This window comes from Ambystoma mexicanum, chromosome 7p (assembly GCF_040938575.1).
Source record: "Ambystoma mexicanum isolate Mex_15411 chromosome 7p, UKY_AmexF1_1, whole genome shotgun sequence".
Taxonomy (NCBI): Eukaryota; Metazoa; Chordata; class Amphibia; order Caudata; family Ambystomatidae; genus Ambystoma; species Ambystoma mexicanum.
This window is the reverse complement of record NC_090939.1, coordinates 626,772,766-626,793,433: the sequence shown is the minus strand read 5'-3', so window position 1 is coordinate 626,793,433 and position 20,668 is coordinate 626,772,766. Positions and strand designations below refer to the sequence as shown.

General features: G+C 43.0%; 1 protein-coding gene across 1 annotated transcript in view; it reads right to left on the bottom strand.

The window, feature by feature from the left end:
* The window catches only part of CRACDL (CRACD like), a 1,245,069-nt gene extending 1,224,760 nt beyond the window's left edge, over positions 1-20,309 (bottom strand). The window contains exon 1 of the mRNA XM_069636650.1: positions 20,021-20,309. The gene's annotated coding sequence lies outside the window, so the exon portion shown is untranslated. The remainder of the gene's footprint in view (positions 1-20,020) is intronic.
* Positions 20,310-20,668: the final 359 nt, after the last annotated feature.

Below are 20,668 nucleotides of genomic sequence, written 5' to 3'. Positions count from 1 at the left end.
ATTTACAGTGATCTTTTAACACTTTCCCTAGATAAACCTAAAGAGACAATGAGAGAAGAGTTCAAGCTTTGAAAGAAAAAAGAAAAGAAAAAAACATTTCTGATCTTCGTTTATGATACCTATCATTACATTGGTGTATACATTCTTAGTTATTCTTTTTTCCTAAATGTCTCAAACATATCCAGCTTTGATTCAAAGAGGAATAAACCTTGCTGCATTCTTGGAGGACCGTAAGAACAGTTGGATTGTTTGGAGAGTGATAATTGAAACAATACTCCAATTTCTGATATAGAATTGATTAAAAAGAAGGTAATACATTTGCATATTCATACAAAGGAGAGGCTTCAGCATTTTAGAGATTCATTACCATCTAAAAACTTGATAGGGTTTTATGTGATGTTGATGGTGATATCAGCTGCTATCATGATTTGTGTTGTTCTCCTTATTTTTATGGCATTGCGAAATGGTGCAGAATATGGCACTAACATGGAGGGTATTAATGGCACTTATGTGAAGGGGAGAATGAAACATCTACTATTGCCCCCACTATAATGCCCAAATAGCCTGTAATATAATAGGTTATTTTGCTTTAAAAGAAATGTTGAGGAGGACCTTGAAAGTATAAATACATATCTTGAAAATTCACATGGTACCAGCACATGAAAGAGTTGAGCGAAAGCTGTTATGTTTGTTCCTTAATACTGTATGCCATGAATGCGGCAAGAACCTTTATTGCAAGAGAATAGTCTTCACATGATGCAAAATGCCTCAGTCATCTAGCAGCATGCACAACCAGAGGACAATTTGAAGGAAAATGGGCTATGTTACGATCACGATCAAAATGGCATTCCCATACGTAGGTACCTATGTGAAAACCAGAAGGATGGAAAATGGATTAGGATGGACAAGCAAGACACTCATGTATCCATCCCAGATAGGACAATAAATAAAGGGTATCCAGATGAAGAAGTTGACTTGCTCAGCCATCACTGAAAAACCAAGAGAGTCAAGATATGGAGAAAGACCTCAGTTAGTGATATATGGACGTGTTTTCACTAGTACTAGATGGAAAGAAGGGCTATTGACTTGCCCTGTACATCTTTTGAAGACACAATCAGCAAGTATAGTGCAGATAGTAAGTGACAAATGGGTGGAATAATGGGCCAAGTATTCAAAGTTACTCACATGGGTCGACAATGAAACAGAACCAGTTTCTATAATACCACTGAACAATGCAACAACATGCCTCAGGAACGATGGCCTGATCCTGGTTGTGAAAAATAAAGGATGTGGACAGATAATTAAAGTTCCAAGAATGAATGTAGGAACTGTAGTGTTAATGGATCATTATTGGGCCTGTGGATCCAGAGCCTACAAGCAATTGCCTAAGAATTGGGGAGGAATATGCACTATTGTAATGCTACACGTACCAGCCTTTGTGATTCCCCAAAGAGACCTTGTATTGCTGAATTTCCAAAAATGGATGAACATTTAAAGATGTAGAGATCACCCGAACTCTGCTGACGAAAGATAAGCAATTATTTTTCCACAAAATCAATGGAGTCTTATGACAATATCCCAGATGAGCATAAATTGTTCAGCAAGACAGCAATGATAATGAAAGCTATATTCTTTCTAGAACTTCAAGCTACAGTAAACACCAAGTGGCTGTAGATTACAAGATGGGAGCTGCTGCAGACAATCAATGCAACAATAACATTATTCAATGCAATCAGAGAAGAATGACTCCCTAGAATTGCTATGTTGTGGACTTAATTACAGCAATGGAAGGAGGCGTGTGCGCCAAGGTCGGCACTTCTTGCTGTTCGTTTAGACCCTCTCATGATGGACACAATTGAACCCTGACAGAAGCAATAACCATGCTGTCAGTTTTGCACACAAGGATGGTGGAGGAAGGGAGCGAAATTGAAGATGATGATTGGTTTACATCTATGTTTTCATTGATTCTGACCTGGCTAGCCAATGCTTTCAAGATGCTTGGAGCAAGACTAGTGTTTGTATTGCTAGGATTCTATCTCATAAAGATTATTGTGTGACAATGTAAAAAGACAGCCAAGAAAGATATTGGAGTGAAAATAATGAATGACAATGATACTATAACTGATGAACAAGTGCAAAGTGAAGACAGTATTCACAAGAACCCTTGCACCTCCAGGAACTAAGTTCTATTATCCTATGGGTCTGAAGAAACATGTGGGACGATGGATATTCTGTGCACCAGGAGGAGATTGTAATCTGATGCCCCGGAATGTGGATGAACAAATAAAAAATGCTGGTAATCTGAGGGGGGTGACAAAGATATGGGTCCCCAAGAAAAGAAAATATGATGAAATGATAGAAGATGAAGCAGGAATTTCAGAAGCGGAGGTGAAGAGTTTGGTAGAGAACTCGACCAGAGGGGGGAATGTAGAGGAGCAGACGGACAACTTCTCCCTGGTCTCAGCCCTTTAGCACCATCCCATTGAAATGACAGACAAAGAGCCACAAGTGGGAACCTGTGCATGAATCCTTGCAATATTCCTGTACCATTTTGAGTATATGAGAGACGATATGGACTCAGGCAACCATTGATAGTGTACCCACAAGCTGACATAGTGGAGGAATGCTACCAAGAAGGATGTCCTGAACAGAATGGATGTACGTTAAAACAAAGTCTTACGACAACAAAAGAATGTCATAAAGAAGATATAAGAACCTATGCTGAAACAATATGAAAATAATTAAGAATGACAATGTAACTGGAGCACTAAGAGGAACCTGTACCCAATGAAACAGTAATCATGAACAAAAAGAAGAATGAAGTGACTCACTGTCAATAACTCTAAATACGCCGTAACACAAGGTAGAAAAGAACATATAGAAGCTTTCTTAAAAGTGGTACATATTCAACATTTAGGGCGACCATTAGAAGAAGATGGACGACGGCTTATGTCAATCAACCCTGCTACCTCAAAATATTTCGAGATATGAAGGCAAAATACGAAGGTAGTCCCACGAGCAGATCATGTGCGAAGGACATATTTCTCAAGATTAGGAAGAACAAGAACAATTAAAAGTGTATAAACTTTATATGGGATAGAGTGTGCAAGTCTCTAAAGGCAAAGAGTAGCAAATGCACCCAGTATAATTGAATCAAATAGTGTTAAATACACTGTCAAAATGGAGAAATTTGTGGTCTCTTAACATGTGATGAAGGGATATTCGTTAGGCTTGAAACTAAGATAATGGTGTGCCTACACTCCCTTGAATGTTCCGGGACAGTGCAGACTGGCAAAGTCAATCTTCCAACAGAGGACACTGGCTTGAGGACTACTGCTAAGAGAGGATAGACTAATTGGGAAAACAAGGGGAGAGTTAAGGTATCTCTAAGCTCCTCAATTTTGTTTCTATGTACATGCTGCTAGCGAGACGAATGTCCAAGGTTGGATTTCGGTTGCCAACCAATCAGAAAAGCGTGCCATGCCCTTTTACATACAATCTTACAAAGTACTGTTCTGCTGCCATATTCTCTGCTGTAATCAGTATAAGTACTTATGTAGAAGTAGCTCAGGATGTGTCCTACAGACAAGGGGCCGCCAATGAGAGACTAACACTCATGCATTCCAAATGTAGACATGTTCCCCTAATCCAATCCCACCCCTCAATAGGTTTTTGTAATAGGCCACGAAGGATGGCGTCATAGATGGCACATCTAGCATTATATAAACTAATCAAGAAGACATTGTGATCCTGTATACATCGATTTTATGAATGACGATTAACCCTGCTTTCTTTCATTGAGATAAAAGTAGTATTTTACCATCTTCTTTGAGTCTGTCTGGTTATTTGGTCTGAGACATTTTATTGATAATTCCATCCAGCAAAAAGGGGCTTCAAGGTGCTTGAGCACAGACTCCTCATTCTTGTAAGTGCTGTAAAATATTTTGAATGGTTACACAATTTAAGGATGCTCCATTTGTCGGCCTCAGAAGGATGAAACACTCAGTCGACTCTGCAGGGATTCAAATCTGCATCTCGTAAAGCTGAAAACAGATGTCTAGGTCCAGCGCTCAACTCGCTGAATTATCATTCTTGCTGTAGGGTAAAGTAGCCTGTAGTGGCTTATATAAAACTTCACACTGTGATTGATTTGCTGGATTTAATCAGTGCATAGTTGTTTGCCATACATGGTAGCAATTACTTCTACTTACTAGTATCAAAGTCTCTATGGCCATGCACACACACAGCAGTTAATTCACTGTTGTTGCAGTCTCTCATACAGCTTCAGAGTCATGAGTCCTTGCATAATTATGGATGCAGAGTCATTCAATCCTTATGTCAGGAGGAACGTCATTGAGCGTTGTTGTGCTCCGCCCCGTTGCTCTGCTCTCATTCCATTATGCGTGCTTGGTGCACGCATGTGCTATCACATTCAATTGCAGTCTCGCGAGGTAATGGCGTCCGGCGTGATCCTGCACGGCTGCATCCCCACATACCTCCTTTTGTCGAGTAGCTTGCTACTTAACCATTATGAAGTCAATGTACCTCGTCGGTCTCCGTCTCTCGCGTTGGGGACGACTCTCGCCAGGCAATGGTCTCAATGATGCAATCTCTGCTCCAGCATTTCCTCTGGCGTTTGGAAGAATGTCACCTTTGCTTTGCACCTCCATCTCCTCTTGTGACATGTCTCCTGCGCTGCTCTCCTCTCGGAATTCTTCCAAACTGGTTGCACGCTGTCTGTATGGTTCAGGGTACTCTGGTGCTTATTCTGCTAGTTCTGTTGTGGATGATTCTCTAGACTCAGGGAGTCGTCTCTTGAATATGGCAACTCGCTCAAGATTCCACCTTTTCCCATCACAAGTGCAAACGTGATTAGCGCATTCACATTCCATTGCAGTCTCACGAGGTCATGGCGGCCGCTCTGATCCACGAGGCTGGGTCCCCACATAGCCATCTTACATTTTTCAGATCTGCCAATTCATCTACTCGTTTATTGGTAATTTACATCACGCCTATCTGGAGTGCTGCTCCACACAGCCATTGATCAAGGTGATTAACTGATTCAGAAAACAGATCTCGCCAGCTCATAGTGATTTCACAATAGCTAAAAATACAGCACAATTGTCTGTTTAAGAAAAACACAAAATTGCCCATTTTTGCAAAAACAGCCACAAAAAAGGTCTAAAATTTGCTTTTTTTAATAAAAGAGTATTTTAAAAAGAATTGTCAAAGCATGAGGGGCAACAACAAGAGAGGGAGTGGGTGCCCAGGCGGAGAGAATTAGGCCAGAGGGGGAGAGATGGATGGACAAGAAAGCAGAAGGGGAGCAATGGACAAGAAAGCTGAGCGGGAGCAAGAGCGGAAGAGAAGTGGGACAAAAGGGGAGCGGTGGGTCAGAAGGGGAGCAGTGGGCAAGAAAGCAGAGGGGAGCGACAGGCCAGAGGGGGACAAGAGGGCCACATCTTTAAGAGTCTGTTCAAAGCAGGATGCACCTGGAATCACCACTCCATATGGGTAAGGTTACCAGATGAGGCCATGTCCTTACTGACAACACACCTGAGCTTTAATTTCATTTACTGAATTTTGTGAGTTGTAATATTGATGCACCTCAATGGAGCAGAAGAGACCAAAGTCGAAAGCAAATCAGAGGACAAGAATTGGGTGCTCCCCCTGTGAAAAAGGGCCACCTGTAACCTTACCTATGGACCCGGGTTATGTTATGTTACTAGGATTTGTACCACGCACCACTGTGATTTGCATGGTTTCCATGTGCTCTGGAGGATCTGGAAGAGAGTGGGGGGGTGCTTGGTTTGTTGGGAGGAGAGGGATAGGCAAGACAGCAGCGTTTTGTGTTGAGGGTGCAGATCGAAAGTACCCTGAGCTCCCCGTGCTTGCAGGCTTTCTAGGTGAGAAGTGTAGGAGGCTTTGTGTCCAGAGGGACGGCCTTGTGCTTATAGTGTAGGCGTGTGTTGGCCAGAGGCTGAGTATTTTAGTTGTAGTTAGAGTTGTAAGTCTATGATTTTCAAAGATTCAGGTTTTTATTTTAAAGAAATATGCGGGTAGCTGGTTTGTGTTTGTGTGTGGTGAGTAAGGTGATGACAAATTGAGGGTTAGTCAAAAGGTAGGGAGTGTTCTTGGTGTTTCCGTTGTGCTTAGATATTCAGGAATACAGAAAAGCGCCTTGAACCACTTGTGTATAGGCGCGTTACAAATGCCATATCATATCATATATTGTGACAGTATCTTGATGTGATGTCTTATAATCATAATAGACTGGTGGGTGTGGTGCATTGTGTTCTGGGTGGACAGTCAAGAACCAGTATGGCGTTCCCTTAGGTAACTTATGTCAGTGCATGAATGACGAACTATTGAGTAGTGTAGTTTCTGCTGCTTGATGGGTGTATGTTAATTGCTCTGTCTGTTAAGCAAAGAAGAGCAACATTTTTAGACTTTTCCAGAATTTTAAGTAGGCCTGTAGGGTACAGATTTCCTTATGTACCATGTTCCAGTGTTGGGCACAATAGTGGAAAGGATGGGTCCTCTGTGTATTTCTCTGCAGAATCTTCTGGTTTTTAATCGTCTGTTGATTCTTGATCTTGGATCTCTGGTTGGTAGGTAGAGTGAGTTTTGGTTTTGAAGGAATAAGGCTCATTGACCTTCAAGTGTCCTTTGGGCAATGCAGAGGGCCTTGAAGTGGATCATTTTTTGGAGTAGTAGTCTGTAGAGTGCTCTGAACGACGGTGAAATGTGTTCCCTCCTGTTGAGTCTGAGAAGTAGTCTAGCTAATGTGCTTTGGATCCATTGAAGTTTATTGTGACGTAGTGTAACATACCTAGGAAAATGCTGTTTGTGTAGTAAATTCTTGAAAGAACTAGGGAGATGGCAGCCAACACTCTGTGTGCAAAGGAGAGGTAGGGCATAATAGAGCTCAGGAGGGTAGAAGCACTTTTTGACAATTGCTTTGACTTGGGGTTCCAGCCTGAGTCCATTGTCTATCAACGTGCCTAGGTTCTTGATCATTTTAAATGGTTGTGTGCAGTTACCCATTTAAAAGGCCAGGGTAGAGGTTTTTCAGTTGCAGCTTTTAGTGACACTATCATTATTTCTGTTTTGTCTGCGTTGAGTTTTAGGCAGTTGTCACTCACCCATTCACTTATTCACATATGGCAATTGCGGGGGGTGAGGCTGGAGTTTCCATTGCCTGTCATCTTGTATATGATTTGTGTTTTATCCACAGATTTGAAACAGGTGAGGCCATAAGAGTTTATGATCACCATATAGATGTAGAAAAGGAGTGTCGAAAGACTTAATTCCTGGAGAATGCCACACGTAATGAGTTGTGGGTTTGAACTGAAAGGGGGAAGCCAGGTGATGAATGTTCTGTCGGTTAGGAAGGATCTCATCCATGGTAGAGTTGGGTTATAGAGCCCTGTTTCTTCAAGCCTTCTAATTAATGTACCCCAGATGTGCCTTGCATCCCTGCCACCAAAATGGGAACATACGGGACAACCTGGTTCGGGAGTACTGCCATTTATGCAAGAATTTGAACGCATTTATCTGGTACTGTGATGACACTGAGGTTTTAGCCACCCCTGGCACATAGCTCTTCAAAGGTTTTCGTCAATCCCCCACCCTAGATCCACTTCCCAGTGATGGTACAGAGAACTGCTGACATCAATATAGAATACAATCTCGAGATTCTCCCTTTCTCCTCATGTCACATCAACAACTCTTTTTCTAAATGTCTGCTCTCTTGGCAGATTTTCACCCCACTTACTATCCATTAAGACGCCCTTAAGCTGCAAGTACTGAAAACCTGGCAATAGACCCACAGAGAGAAAATCTCCCTCAACCCAGAGCTGTCCCACTTTCTCAAGCCCCCCTTGGTACCACCTTTGAAACCTAATCGAATCAACAATATTGTCCCTCAATGGTGGTGCCTATATACAACTTAATGGGGATGGCCAGCTGGACAACCACCTTGTTTCTGCCCTCTCCCTCCACATGTCCCACAGCACTGGATGTGTTTGTACCCTCCTCAAGAGCCTACTCCTAGGGACCCACAGTCAATATGCAACTGTAACCGGGTGCAGCACTGTGTTTTCCAACTCTACCCATTATTTCTTGGTAGTCGTTTCAAGATGGTCCGCTATGATTTGCAGTTGTGCAGCTCTATACTATGACTCAAAATCTGGGAAGGACCGCCTCCTTCCTCGTTGGGAAGGAGCATGGTCGCATAGCTAAGCATCTGCTTCGCTTTCCCCGAGATAGCTCAATACTTCACTTTTTATATCCCCCAGGAAGGCCACTGCAACATCTGAAATAGGTAGAGGAACCTCTGGAGGATATTCATTTTGATTGTACTGAGGTGGGCCCGCCACAAACTGTCTTTCTGCCCCATCTTTTCATATCTGATTTAATCCTCTCCCATAAACCCTCATAATTTAAGGTGAAGATTTCCCCCAGCTTTCTAGGTACTGCTATGCCCAGATATCTGACACTCCTCCCTGCTTCCAACAAGCCAGAGGTGTGCAGATAGTTGTCGTGCTATGTGGAATTTTGTCCATTGGCATATATACAGACCTCTGCTTATTTACCTTAAATTCAAAATATGTCCCAAACTCCCCTATCACTTCAAAGACACGTGAAAGCAAGTGTACCGGTTTTCTCAAATATAGCAGTACATCGCCAGCAATGACAACCAGCTTGTACTCATGTCCCTGCACCGAAAATCCAGTACCTCTGTGCGCCGACTGAGTCTAATCGCCAAAGGTTCCATTACTAGCGCATATAACAGGGGCGAAAGGGGGTAGGCCCGCAGGGTACCTGTCTCCAGAGATATGTCTGTAGAGCAGAACCCATTCACCACAACCTGTGCTCTAGGAGCTGAATACAGCGTGTCTATCCATGTACTCCAACGCTGCACAAACCCCCGTAGCATACCCCTCAACAACATGCAGCTAACCCTGTCAAACGCTTTTCCAGCATCCAAGGCCACCATAATCGAGTCCACCCATTCATCCCACATGGGCTTTGTGAATAAGGTCTGGGAGGAACACCTCTAGCCTTGTGGGTAAAATCCTTGCACGGATCTTAGCATTCACATTCAGTAGTGCGATTGGTCTATAGGAGGAGCATGACTTTTCATCCTTACCCTCTTTGGGTATCATCGATATAGTTGCCTTTAAGAATGAGACAACGGGTCCCCCCCCCAACCAATACAATATATTTTAAGCAACATGGGAGCTAACATTTTACAGTATATTTTAGAGAAACTTGCTGTGAAACCATCTTCTCCAGGCGATTTCCCTGCTTTAAGACCCCAATCACCTCTCTGACCTCATCCACTGTAATGTCACATTCCAACTCCTTGACCTATCCTTATTTTAGTAGCTCCAGGGGGTTAAACCTCGAGACCCTACTATATAGCACCCTATAGTACCTACAAAAACCTTATGCCACTACCTCTGTGTGCTTATATTGATTGTCTCCCTCCTCACAAACCTTCCACGCTCTCCTCTCCCACCTTAGCACATTAACCTTGTTTGCCAACATCGATCCTGCTCTATCGCCTTTCTCATAGTACTGCTGCTTAACTCTCTGCAGGTCCCTGTATAGCTTGGCTATGCTATGTTCCTGCAGAGTACGGCTCGCCTTAAGTATCTCGTCCAAGACCTCTACTCTACCACAAACTTATTTCCTGTACTCTACTTCTAGCCTATTAATTTCCTTCAAGATCTGAGCTATACATGCCCCCAAACTCTCTCCCGCTTCGCCGCTTCTGCTATAAGAAGCCCTCTCATCGTCACCATGACTATTTCCCACACTACCCCTGGATTCACCTCGCCTTTTTTGTTCTGCTTCATAAAGTGCTGCATCGCTGTCCTCAACTCTTTCCGGAATATTGTATCTTGGAAGAGTGCATCGTTCCACGTCCAATTCACACTATCTTTCTTACCCAGCTCAAGATCTATCAAAACCCTCACCATATCATGGTCTCACCATGACACTAGGTCTATGTCGCCTTCACTCAGGAGTTGCTCCAGGCCTTCTTCCACACAAATGTAATCTATCCTCGTATGTGTTTTGTGCAATGGGGAGAAGAAAATATAGCATCTCTCCCCTTGATGTAACTCCTGCCATGCATCACACCAATAATGGTCTGACAGATATTCTAAAAAACGAGAACCTGCCTGTCTTCCTTAGCATTCCGATTTGTGACCATATGAATTCTGCCAATGTGTGTGTCTCTGATTGTGTTGAAATTGCCCCACCCATGATGATCATACCCTATTTCCATTGTTGCACACCACACAACGCCTTCTCTATATACTTCAACTGCCTCTCATTCAGGGCATAAAGTGGTACTAGGGTCAACTGGCACCCCTGGACCTTTCCCTTTACCATGAGGAGCCGCGCTTCTCGATCCATTTCAGTGACCACTTCATCCAAATGAACGCCATGTAAGGTACCACCTCCAAACAACCAGACAATAAAAAACACTCCTCTGGGGAAAAAGGGTTGGTGCACCGATTTGCAAGTAGACCAAGATTCCCTTTGTATACAAAAAGGAAAAAGGTGTCAAAAGATCCCATAGAACCCAACTGGCACATAGCTCTCTGTTAGTTCAAACCTAATACGAGGTTTTTAAGGAAAGAAATAAACACTCAAGACGTAAACAATATACAGCGTTATCCCCCACCCTCATTGGCTGCCACCTATATAGATATTACCAGTACCCTATAGTCCATTGACTGATTGGCCACATCCTAATCTACCCCTACCCTCTAACATGTGGTCCCCTTATTCCGTCACTTGGGCTCACAGCTACTGGATGGGTGAGTTTTCCTGGAATGCTACCCGCCCAATTGGCCTAGTCAAATGGTGTGCACCTTGAAGTTAGCATGAGCTCAGTGGACAACTCCAAGGACAAATTGTCCATTTGAAATATAGTGCGCTCCTCTTGATATCAGACACACCGGCGCCCCAGCTATGCTTCCGCAGCTTTGGACTAGATTTGTTGGCATCATCTCGGGATGTTCTGCTCCTTGCTCCCCCCTTATCAGTTGCCCACCCGTGGTACACCTCCTTGCTCTCTCAAGGACATTAATTCTGATCAATTCATGTACTCTATTTTCCAGCTGCCTGAGAGTTCAAATGGGACGGCTAAAGTTCCCAGGGGAGCGTTAGTGGGCGAAATCCAAACCGAGCATGTTGGCAGCTTGGGACCTCCAACCTGGCTCCTATGGATTTGTCCTTCGGGAAGGGCGCAGTCCTACCCTCGCTATGCCATTCACATTTCATTATGGTTCCACAGGCTTTTACAGCTTGATACAATTAAACAATGCCACTATTCTCAGCGTCACTGCAGGGGCTTGGGAAAGGGAAAATGATTTGAATTCCTAATTATTCCACACTGCTACACCTTCAACAGGGAATTCAAAATGCCAGGCCTCACTTTCAATATGTCGATATTTCTGCATTTCCTGCGCCCCGGCCCTGTGTCTACATATGTCACTACTGCTACACAATATCACCCATGCCCTATACCTGGGCCTACCTACGCCTCTATAACTACTTTAGGATTACATGTGTTACTCCTAGCTGCGCTCCCCCCCCCTCTGCTGCCGCACATCTTCACTTCCTCATGCGCTAATATATATTTCCTAACCTGAATCATTTGGCCGTGTATGGGAGCTGGCCATACATCCCAACAGCCCTTACCCAACATTATTTTTTTTCTATAATGTTTTATTGGTTAATTATCTTTCAACCTTTAACATGTAACAAATAACCATCAACTTAAAGGAAGTAAGGGTAAGAAGAAGTTCAGTTTGTATATTTTCTTGCCCATTAGGTAGCATTCTCTCCAGCTGCCAGTCTCCACTTCACCAATTTTTTCGCTCAACTTTCTCAGTCAACAGTACCACTACATTTCAAGGCCTCAATTGTTTGACCAAGTCGGCCCGCAGTTAATATCCTATCCCACAGTTGGTCTTCTAGAGTGGAGTCACACTCAAGGGAGTAGGCCCCCATCACCTTTGTTCCTTGTTCACTTATTGAGGGACAGTTAATCATCAAGCGTCTTATTGTTTCAATGGAATCCACCTCTTTACAGAAACGAAAAATTGCTTGCTTTGGTGTAATTTGCTTCCGTATTAACATCACTTGTGGCTAGGATGTTAAGACTACATCGTAACAATAAGTCTCTGTAGTGGGCTGAAGGAAACTTTCTCAGATATGATGGTAATTCATTGAGTTTTTTACGTTTCCATTTAATATTAGTACATAGTTTATTTTTTCTTTTAATTTCAATGGTTTCTTCCCAGTCCTTCTCCTGGAGAGTCTTTTTAGAGTTTCCAACTCGATATTAAAATGATCGAAGTATTCTTTACAGCTGACTTTCCATCTCGAGAGATTTTTATTCTTTGTTGGCTCCATACCCATTAATATCTCGAAAGGTGCTGGCCGGAGAGTCCAGTACGCACTTCCGAAAGAGGGAGATTGTTTTCCACATGACTATTGATGTTAATGATTGAAGTCTAAATTCGTGTCTAATTGTAGCTGCTGATACTGAATTTGGCAGCCTCAGAATTTTCCTTTAAAAGAAGGCTTCACATAGCTCCCAGGTTTTCCAGGAGACATTAACAAGGGTTTCTGCTCCATATGTTATAACTGCTGACACCTTCTGCTTGAAGAAGGTTACAGTAGGGATCAAGGAGAAAGTCCAAAAACAGCGGTGTAATGCTCTCCCCTGGTTAGTTAATTTCTGCCGTTTTTCCTTAATCAGCAAGTAGTGGCCCAACTCATTGACATTTTTGTTAATTTATATCCCAAGACAAATGATTGACTCCACTATTTCAAGCGGTCAGTTTTCGATACTCCGATTAAAGGGTTTTACATTTGTCTGCTTGCCACATGCAGATTTCATTATCAACACCTTTGAGTTCTCTATGTTGATCATCATCTCATTTCCATCCAAATAGCTTTTAAAAGCTTCTAATCGCCTCTGGAGTCCTATTGCGGTCAAGTCGATAAAAACCAAATCATCTGCATATAGAATCTACGGGATTTCACTGTCTTTTATCTTGGGTGGGAAAGCTCTGACTTGTAGTTGGGAGTCCTTTAAATCGGCCAGGTAGAGTGCAAAGAGAAAAGGGGCCAGGGCACAACCTTGTTTAATCCCTCGAAAGGTATAAATCTTCTTCGTTATGGTACCGTCTCTGGATAGTTGAATCTGTATTGTTGTGTCCGTATACAGAGCTTGTATTGCCTCTAAGAGGTCTTTCGGGCAGTTCCATCGCTTTAACTTGGACCATAAAAGTTCCTGGCTTATGCAGTCGAACGCTTGTTCTAGATCTATGAATCCAAGGTAAACTTTACCCTTGGACTCTAGCGCTCGTTGCTTCAGAAGATTTAGAATGAACAGATTCAAGGAGGTGCCTACTCTGCTTATGAAGGCTGTTTGGCGTTTATCTTGGATGTTCGCTTTCATTGACCAATTTTTAAGTTTGCGTAAAAGGATTGACGAGAAGATTTTGCCAATGGAATCTAATAACACTATTGGCCTGTAATTCCAAGGATTGTTAAGATCCCCCTTTTTAAAGATTGACACAATTATTGCATCCTTTCAATAAGATGGCACTGTTCTTATTCTGTTTACTTGGTTGAATATCAGGTATATCCAGTCGGCCCATCTTTCTTTGTTTTCTTTGAGCGCCTGGTTCGAGAATCTGCTTACACCTTTTGATTTCTTCATCCTTCTCAGGACAGTCACTCTTTAATAGTCAAAGTAATTGAGCTCTGTCTTCTTTCCTTTTTTCCACTAAATCAATATTAAAAACATGTTTCCTGTTTACCATCATGGTTTTAGTTGAGTCATTTTTGATTTCAAATTCCTTCAGTAGCCATCCATATTTGACCTCCTCTGCATTGCTAGCCATGTAGACGTCGTAGCGCCCAGCCAGTTTTGTGAGGGCTCCCTGATTTATTGTCAGTTTATTGCGTGCCCATTTTACTTCAACTGGAGTTATTTTAAACCTCTCATCTTTCCCCTGGCCAGACCATTTCTATATCTAAAAGAGCATGGTCACTAGCTGTTTGTTTTTTCACTTTAAATGATTTAATCAATTGTACAGTATTTCCTGCAATAATACAGTAGTCAAGGCAGGCAGTATTAGTACCACTAAACCAGGTGCCCGCACCTTGGAGATCCCCAATAGTCGATGCATTTAACATGCTCATGGAGCGGATTTCCATTTCCATTTTCTAGCGCCACTCCTTTTCTTCCAAAAGTGAAACTTTCTTTGGGTTCCCATCTCTGTTTAACAATTTAATATTAGGATCACCACAGAGGAGTATTAGTTGGTTAGGTTCTTCTATCATGGACTTGTCAATTTCTTCCATGATATTGCTTATATATTTGTCAGTAGGGCACTTATTTTCGCTCCAGTAAGTGTTAATTAGGAGTATCTTTATCTCTTGTTTCCTTGAGCATCTCCTAATCCATAGGATTTGAACAAACGGGTTTGGGATATGATGTTCCAAAACTTGAAGGTCACTGATCATATTAACCATGGTTAGTAAGCCAGCATAAGGCCTCCCCTTTTCGCCTTTCCTTGCAGGGTTTATATAAACATCGTAATCTTCACAGATCAGTTTTTCTCTTACCCATGACTCTTGCAGGCAGATAATTTCATATTGCCCTAGAAAATGGTCTCCCCCTGTGAATAAGTGCTTGAATCCTCTGGTGTTCCATGAGGCAATTTGCACATTTTTCACCACTGTATCCTTTTCGGTCTATTGTTTCTTCTTCGTGGCTAAAATTTGGCCATCCATGACCAATCGACTTCACTTTGAGCACTTTGCTGCCTGGCTTTTGTTATTTTTGACTGGTTCCTAGAGTTGTCAATAGTGAAGCTAAGCTTTTTCCCTTCTGCCCTTGATGGTAAGGCAACTTTAGGAAGAACCGGAACTTTCAACTTGGGTTTCGTTTTTTCCTCTTTGTTTTTCCCAGAGGTTCCTGACTTTACTCCCTTTCCATGTATTTTGTCAGTTGCACCTTGGGATGTATCCTTGCCAGCATATTGCTTGGTGACCAGGTTCTTCCTAGGTTGATCTCTTTTTGATGCCTTTGACAGATCACTCTCCTTCGCCTGCGATGGATTTTTTCCGGGGTTCTTATCAAGGCCTGTAACTTCAGTCAGTTTGTACCCCAGCAAGGTGATTTTGGCCTTCATCTCTAGCAGCGATTCCTTAATCAGTCCAGATCTTAAATGCAAAATCACCAGGTCTAATCTCTTTACATTAGCAAATTCCACAATTCCAATATCATCTGATGAAATAAAGCGCAGAGCAGAGATCTGCCACAAGAGGATCATGACCTTTTCTCGATTAAGGAGCACCTTTTTTGGATCCTTCGAAATTCTCTCTAACATTACTTTACATTAATTCTTGCCCTGTTTAGCCTCATCTAGACCAACCGTCACTTTTCTTGGCGGGGTATAATCATGCCTACCAGGCCTCTTAACATCTTGCCTGGACTTCTTCTCTTTTTTGTTCATATTTGATCTGATGTCAGACTCCTCTCCAACTTGCTTGGACTTCTTCTCCTTTGTATTCAATTGTGTTCTCGATGTGTCATCACATCCTTTCCTTTTATCTTCTAATGTTCCACGTTCTTTCTCCTCTCCTCATTACCAGAGCAACTAACCTCAGTCTCCTTTGACATCTTATCCTTCTTTTTTCCCCCCATTCAGAGGCCTCATCCTGATACCAGGCACACAGGGATCGCTATTTACTTTCTTAGGCGATTTACATGCCTGGTTTTCAATTTTCTGCCAGTCCGAAAGACTAAACTTTCCCAGGCTTCTTCCTCGTTATTTTTTTCAAGACCTCAATGAGGTCGCTCAAGGAAGACTCAGAGACCATCGAGTCATCTCCTGCTGAGCTGATATTCAACATATGGAGGAAATCAGGGACAGATATGTCTTGGGAGTTTTTCTCTACTACCAATTCCCTTCTAGGCTTTTTTGCAGCCTGTGTGTCATCCCATCTTGGAGGGATCCTTATGTTCCTTAAGAAGGACCTGGATCCATTTTGCTTTCGATTTCTGACTTGATTCTTTGGTTTTTTGCCCTTCCTAAATTTATCCAGGGCCAAGCTTCCGTTAATATTCACCGCTGAATTAGATGCCAGGAAAATCGAGAAACTTTATTTGGCTAGGTTTTCCGTGTTTTTTTCAAGATTTTGTGCGGTTTGGGCCTTATCCTTCGGCTTTCCTTCCTCCACCATCAGCCCCTGCTTGCGTATTGGCTTTTCTTTTTCGCAATTGTAGTGGGCCACCTTTTGGTGAATTCTTTTCCCTACTTTGATTATCGGCCACAGGGCTGTCCTTATTTGCTGGTAGGCGATGAGTTCCTATTTGTACACTGCTATCACCTGTGATTAGACCCACACTTTGGTCTTTGATGGGGCACTCTTTTTCAGATTTGTAGCGGCTCCTCATCCACTTACAGTCTCTATTACTGCCTCCATAAGAAGCGTTTCATCATTGGACTCACATCTTGCCAAGTCACTTAGGCGATTTTTCCACACGCTCGTTAGCTCCGCTTCCTTATCTAATCTCTGTTTCTACTGTTTCCGTGAAACGGCCAAGATCACACAATTGCTCTTTGGATTTTAGGTTGACCATTAGTATCTCTAGTAAGGATTCATTTATGTTTTCATATAATTTCAAAAACGGAGCAATCGATATTGTTAAGGCTGCCATAACTGTATTTTGGATGTGAGCCGAAACCTCCATTCTATCTTTTCGCAGTATTTCCTCCATTTTCAATAGTGTGGTTTGTTCAATCATTGCTTCACTTAAGGAGCCAGCAACTTGTTGGTCCACCAGGCTTCCACTTAGTGGAATATGGCTGGGGCTAGAGTTGATTCTCAAGCCCCCAAGATCTGGCATGAAGCTATAATCCCTATCGAGGGCTGCAATTTTGTCCTTGATAAAGGATAGGCTCTGCTGTTTCTCTCGAGCAATTCTACCTGCGAGTGCTGTAATGTCTTTCACGAGTTTATCCGCTAACAATGCATTGCTTAGATCTTTTTTGGCCGGCTCATTCAGCGTGTCTGGGGGTAAAATTACAGCTTTATTTTGGGGTTTGTTGTTTTCCTCAGTAAGCCCCCTTCTGTCCACTTCTTCTTTCATATTGCTACTTTCAGCCACTTCCCGGCTGGTAAGATCGTCAGTCATTTGCTCTTCCCCATTTTGAGTGTTTGCTTCCACCTGACTCTCTGCTGTGAGGGGGATTTCATCAAAGACGCCCCAATCATCTATGTCCTCCCAAGTTGAGGACACATGGTTCCTGTGTATTTTCCTATGATCGTCATTATCCTGCCTAGCCGGAGTTGGAGATTTACGTGATAAAAGATAAATGTGTGACAACTTGTAACACAATGCCAGGCCATCATTGAAGTGTATCTAAGAGTGGGCCAGAAGGGGCACAGTATGCGGCAATGTACTTGCAAAGGGGCAACCGGTTATGAGATGCAATGGTATCCAAAATGAAACAACTCAATGTGCCCTCTACAGGATACCTAGAAGTGTGTACAATGCAATGGGCTATCACATCGAAACCCAGATATGAAACACCACGGTATACAAACAGAACACTGAGATAACAGCAGTATATGAAAAGAAACAATTAAGAGGGCCTTACTGCCAGTGACACCTAGAAAAGGGCAAAGTTCACAGCAATGCATTCTGTTTTTTTAGTGTTGCCTATTTCTGAGCACAATTTAGAAACCGCACGGTACACTGTGTAAGGGATAGTAAAATGTGAGGCAGTATGTAAACGCCTAAAGCTTTTATAAGGCTTTGATTATAGATATCAAAGTGTGAGCAACATGGAGATTAAATGAGTCCATATACCTCACAGGGGGACCCGGATAGACAAAAACGACATCTGGTCATTGCATCTAATGCATTACCATCGAATGCCTTTCCATCGAAAAAATTGCATAGAAAAAATATGCATCGAATGCATGTTTTTTAAAGGTAAAGGGTTTAGTTTATTTTTAATGGGTTTTAAAGGGTACAAAACGAGGGGTTAGGGCCGGACCCCCATTAATAAAAAAGTTTTTTAAAAATTCATTCGATGCTATTTTTTTCAATGCAATTTTTTCAATGGAAAGGTCTGTCGATGGTAATAATTCGATGCAAACCTGCAAAAACAATAGTATAGAAAATGAAATAAGTCAATGTGTCATCTTTAGGAATGCCGAGGTGTAATTACAATGCATGTACTTCCACAGGAACACTGAGATATGAAACGCAGGCAAAGCGCCCAGATCCCTCTGGGTCAGGTGCGCTATATAAATATAATAAACAAACAAGCAAGCAGCAGTGTATAAAAGAGGCATGTTAGGCATACCTAGATGTGAGTACAAAGCAACACTCTTTCACACTGACGCCTAGATATGAGGCACAAAGGCACACAGAGCGCACAACTTCAATGCACCATCCTAGAGACACCCATTGAGGTTGAGCCCAACAATCATTTCATACAGAGGAGTAGAGAGGAGTAGAAAGGCCGCAATGAGCAGGGATTACGATGCATGATGTTGGAGTAACACAAAGCAGTGCTTACTAAAAGCACCTTTAATGTTGCCCACAGAGACAGAGGGTCTCATTTTAATCAATACAAACTTTGCTTTATGCACTAAGATTTGCCGTATTTCACCAGCACTCATTTGATTGATTTTGTATTGCATAATGTTCCGGGAGGATAGCTCAGCGGCAGCGTGCACGTCTTGGAAACATAGACGGCACGAAGCAACAACAGGTTCGATCCCCGGGTCCGCGCTTAGTAAACCTCTGGGTGTTTAAGCGCGTTATAAATTCGCAACTAAGCAAAAACAAACAATTCCTATAACAGTGCCTCGATGACTGTGGCCTGTGTGAGCGCTTTATAAATGTAAAAAAAAAATAATGAAAGCTTCCAAATAAAGGGCTAATAGTCTCTGAATCTGCTGTGCCCATAGCCAATGGGGGAGGGGGTTTAGCGGTGTTGCAGCCTTGTGATCATGTATTTTGAGCTTTGTTGTTGTATATGACTGCATTGCTTTTCACGTTAAGCATAACAGCAATGACTAATTAGTTCAGCAACACGCATTGATTGACCTGTCATAAAGTTAGCCAAATTGCTAACAGTTTGTCTTTCATGCTATTACAGGTCTATTGGGGGAATACAGGGCAGCGTATGGTGCGCCCACATTCTTGCCTAAATTTAGGGACGGCTTCAGGGCGCTGAAAGAGGCCTCGAGCCTCAGGGGGACCCCAGTCACTGTCCCCATGTTGCCAGTTAGACGTCTTATTACACTGCAATATATTGCTTTCTGTATTTTCCAGTGCTCGGCTTATAAACTGCATTTGCTGGAGCCCTTTCAGAAGTCACTCCCCTCGGAGAAGTGTTATCACCTTGTCTTTTAACCCCAGTTTCCTGACGACGAAGAAGGCGGCTATTAACCTTATCTTTGTCTCCATTGTAATGAGTCAATTAATACTTTATTTCGGCATGAGCCATCAAAGTTAAAACACAAATACAACACAGTTGACAATAAAAATTGGCCAAAGCAAACTATAAAACATACACAAAAAGCATGTGAGACATAGGTAAATATGCAAGATAGTAGAATAGGAGGTAACTGCCTAATTAATATTAAATACTAGATTGCTATAATTGCAGAGCTAACTTACAATGTATGCCCCGCCCCCCTCCCACGGGTGCCTCGGACTGTTTTTTTACGGTGTAAGCAGGGGGGCTCCGCACCAGTCATGTTGAAATGGCCTCCCACACATCTTCAGCTGGTCCTGCCCATAGCATCATTTTTTTAGACTAACCATTTGTTCTAAGCTCCACAAATAATTTGCCGAGGCTGACTCTTAAAAGTAACACGTGCATTTGTTTGGGCAAAAATGATCACGAAAGTTTACAAAGTAAAAAAAAAAAAAGCCCAGCCTCACCGAGGTGATTTCAGTCCCGTACACCGACAAGTGCAGGTGGCCAAAGAGAGAAGGTGGGATGCCCCGTCGGGTCAGAGTTCAGCAGCTCCAATCACGCACTGCCGCCGATGCTCACAGGGCACATACACATCGCTCGCGCTGGTGGTAGCAGTGCCCACACTGCACTAAATGCAAAGGTCAATGGCATCCACCTGGTTCGCTCGGTTTACTTCCAAGAATGGGGAACTTCGCTAACTGCAGTGCCCTCCCTTTAGAGAGCCACAACACTTCCACAGGTATGGCTGCCAGTGCCAGCAAACTCCTGAGAAGTTTGCCGGGCAGAGGAGGAGCAATGCCAAGGTCGGCCAGCCAACCAGCGCGGGAGCCGAAGGGCCTGGGGCCGTGTGCAGCCAGAGGCAGAGGGAGAAGGGCTGTAGGCGGCCACTGGCGTTGTCAACGGACGAGTAGGACTAAAGTCGCCCTCAGGCAACATGCAAGTGAGCTGCAACGTGCACCTAACATGCACAAAGCCAGAGCCAAGACCAATCCAGGACCCTTGCAAACGCTGCTATTTCTGCATGCCCTGCACTTACCACTCTGTGAAGTGCCACCATCCAGGCAGAGTACCAAAAGAAGCTCCCAACCTTTAGACACTGTGGCGATGATCCA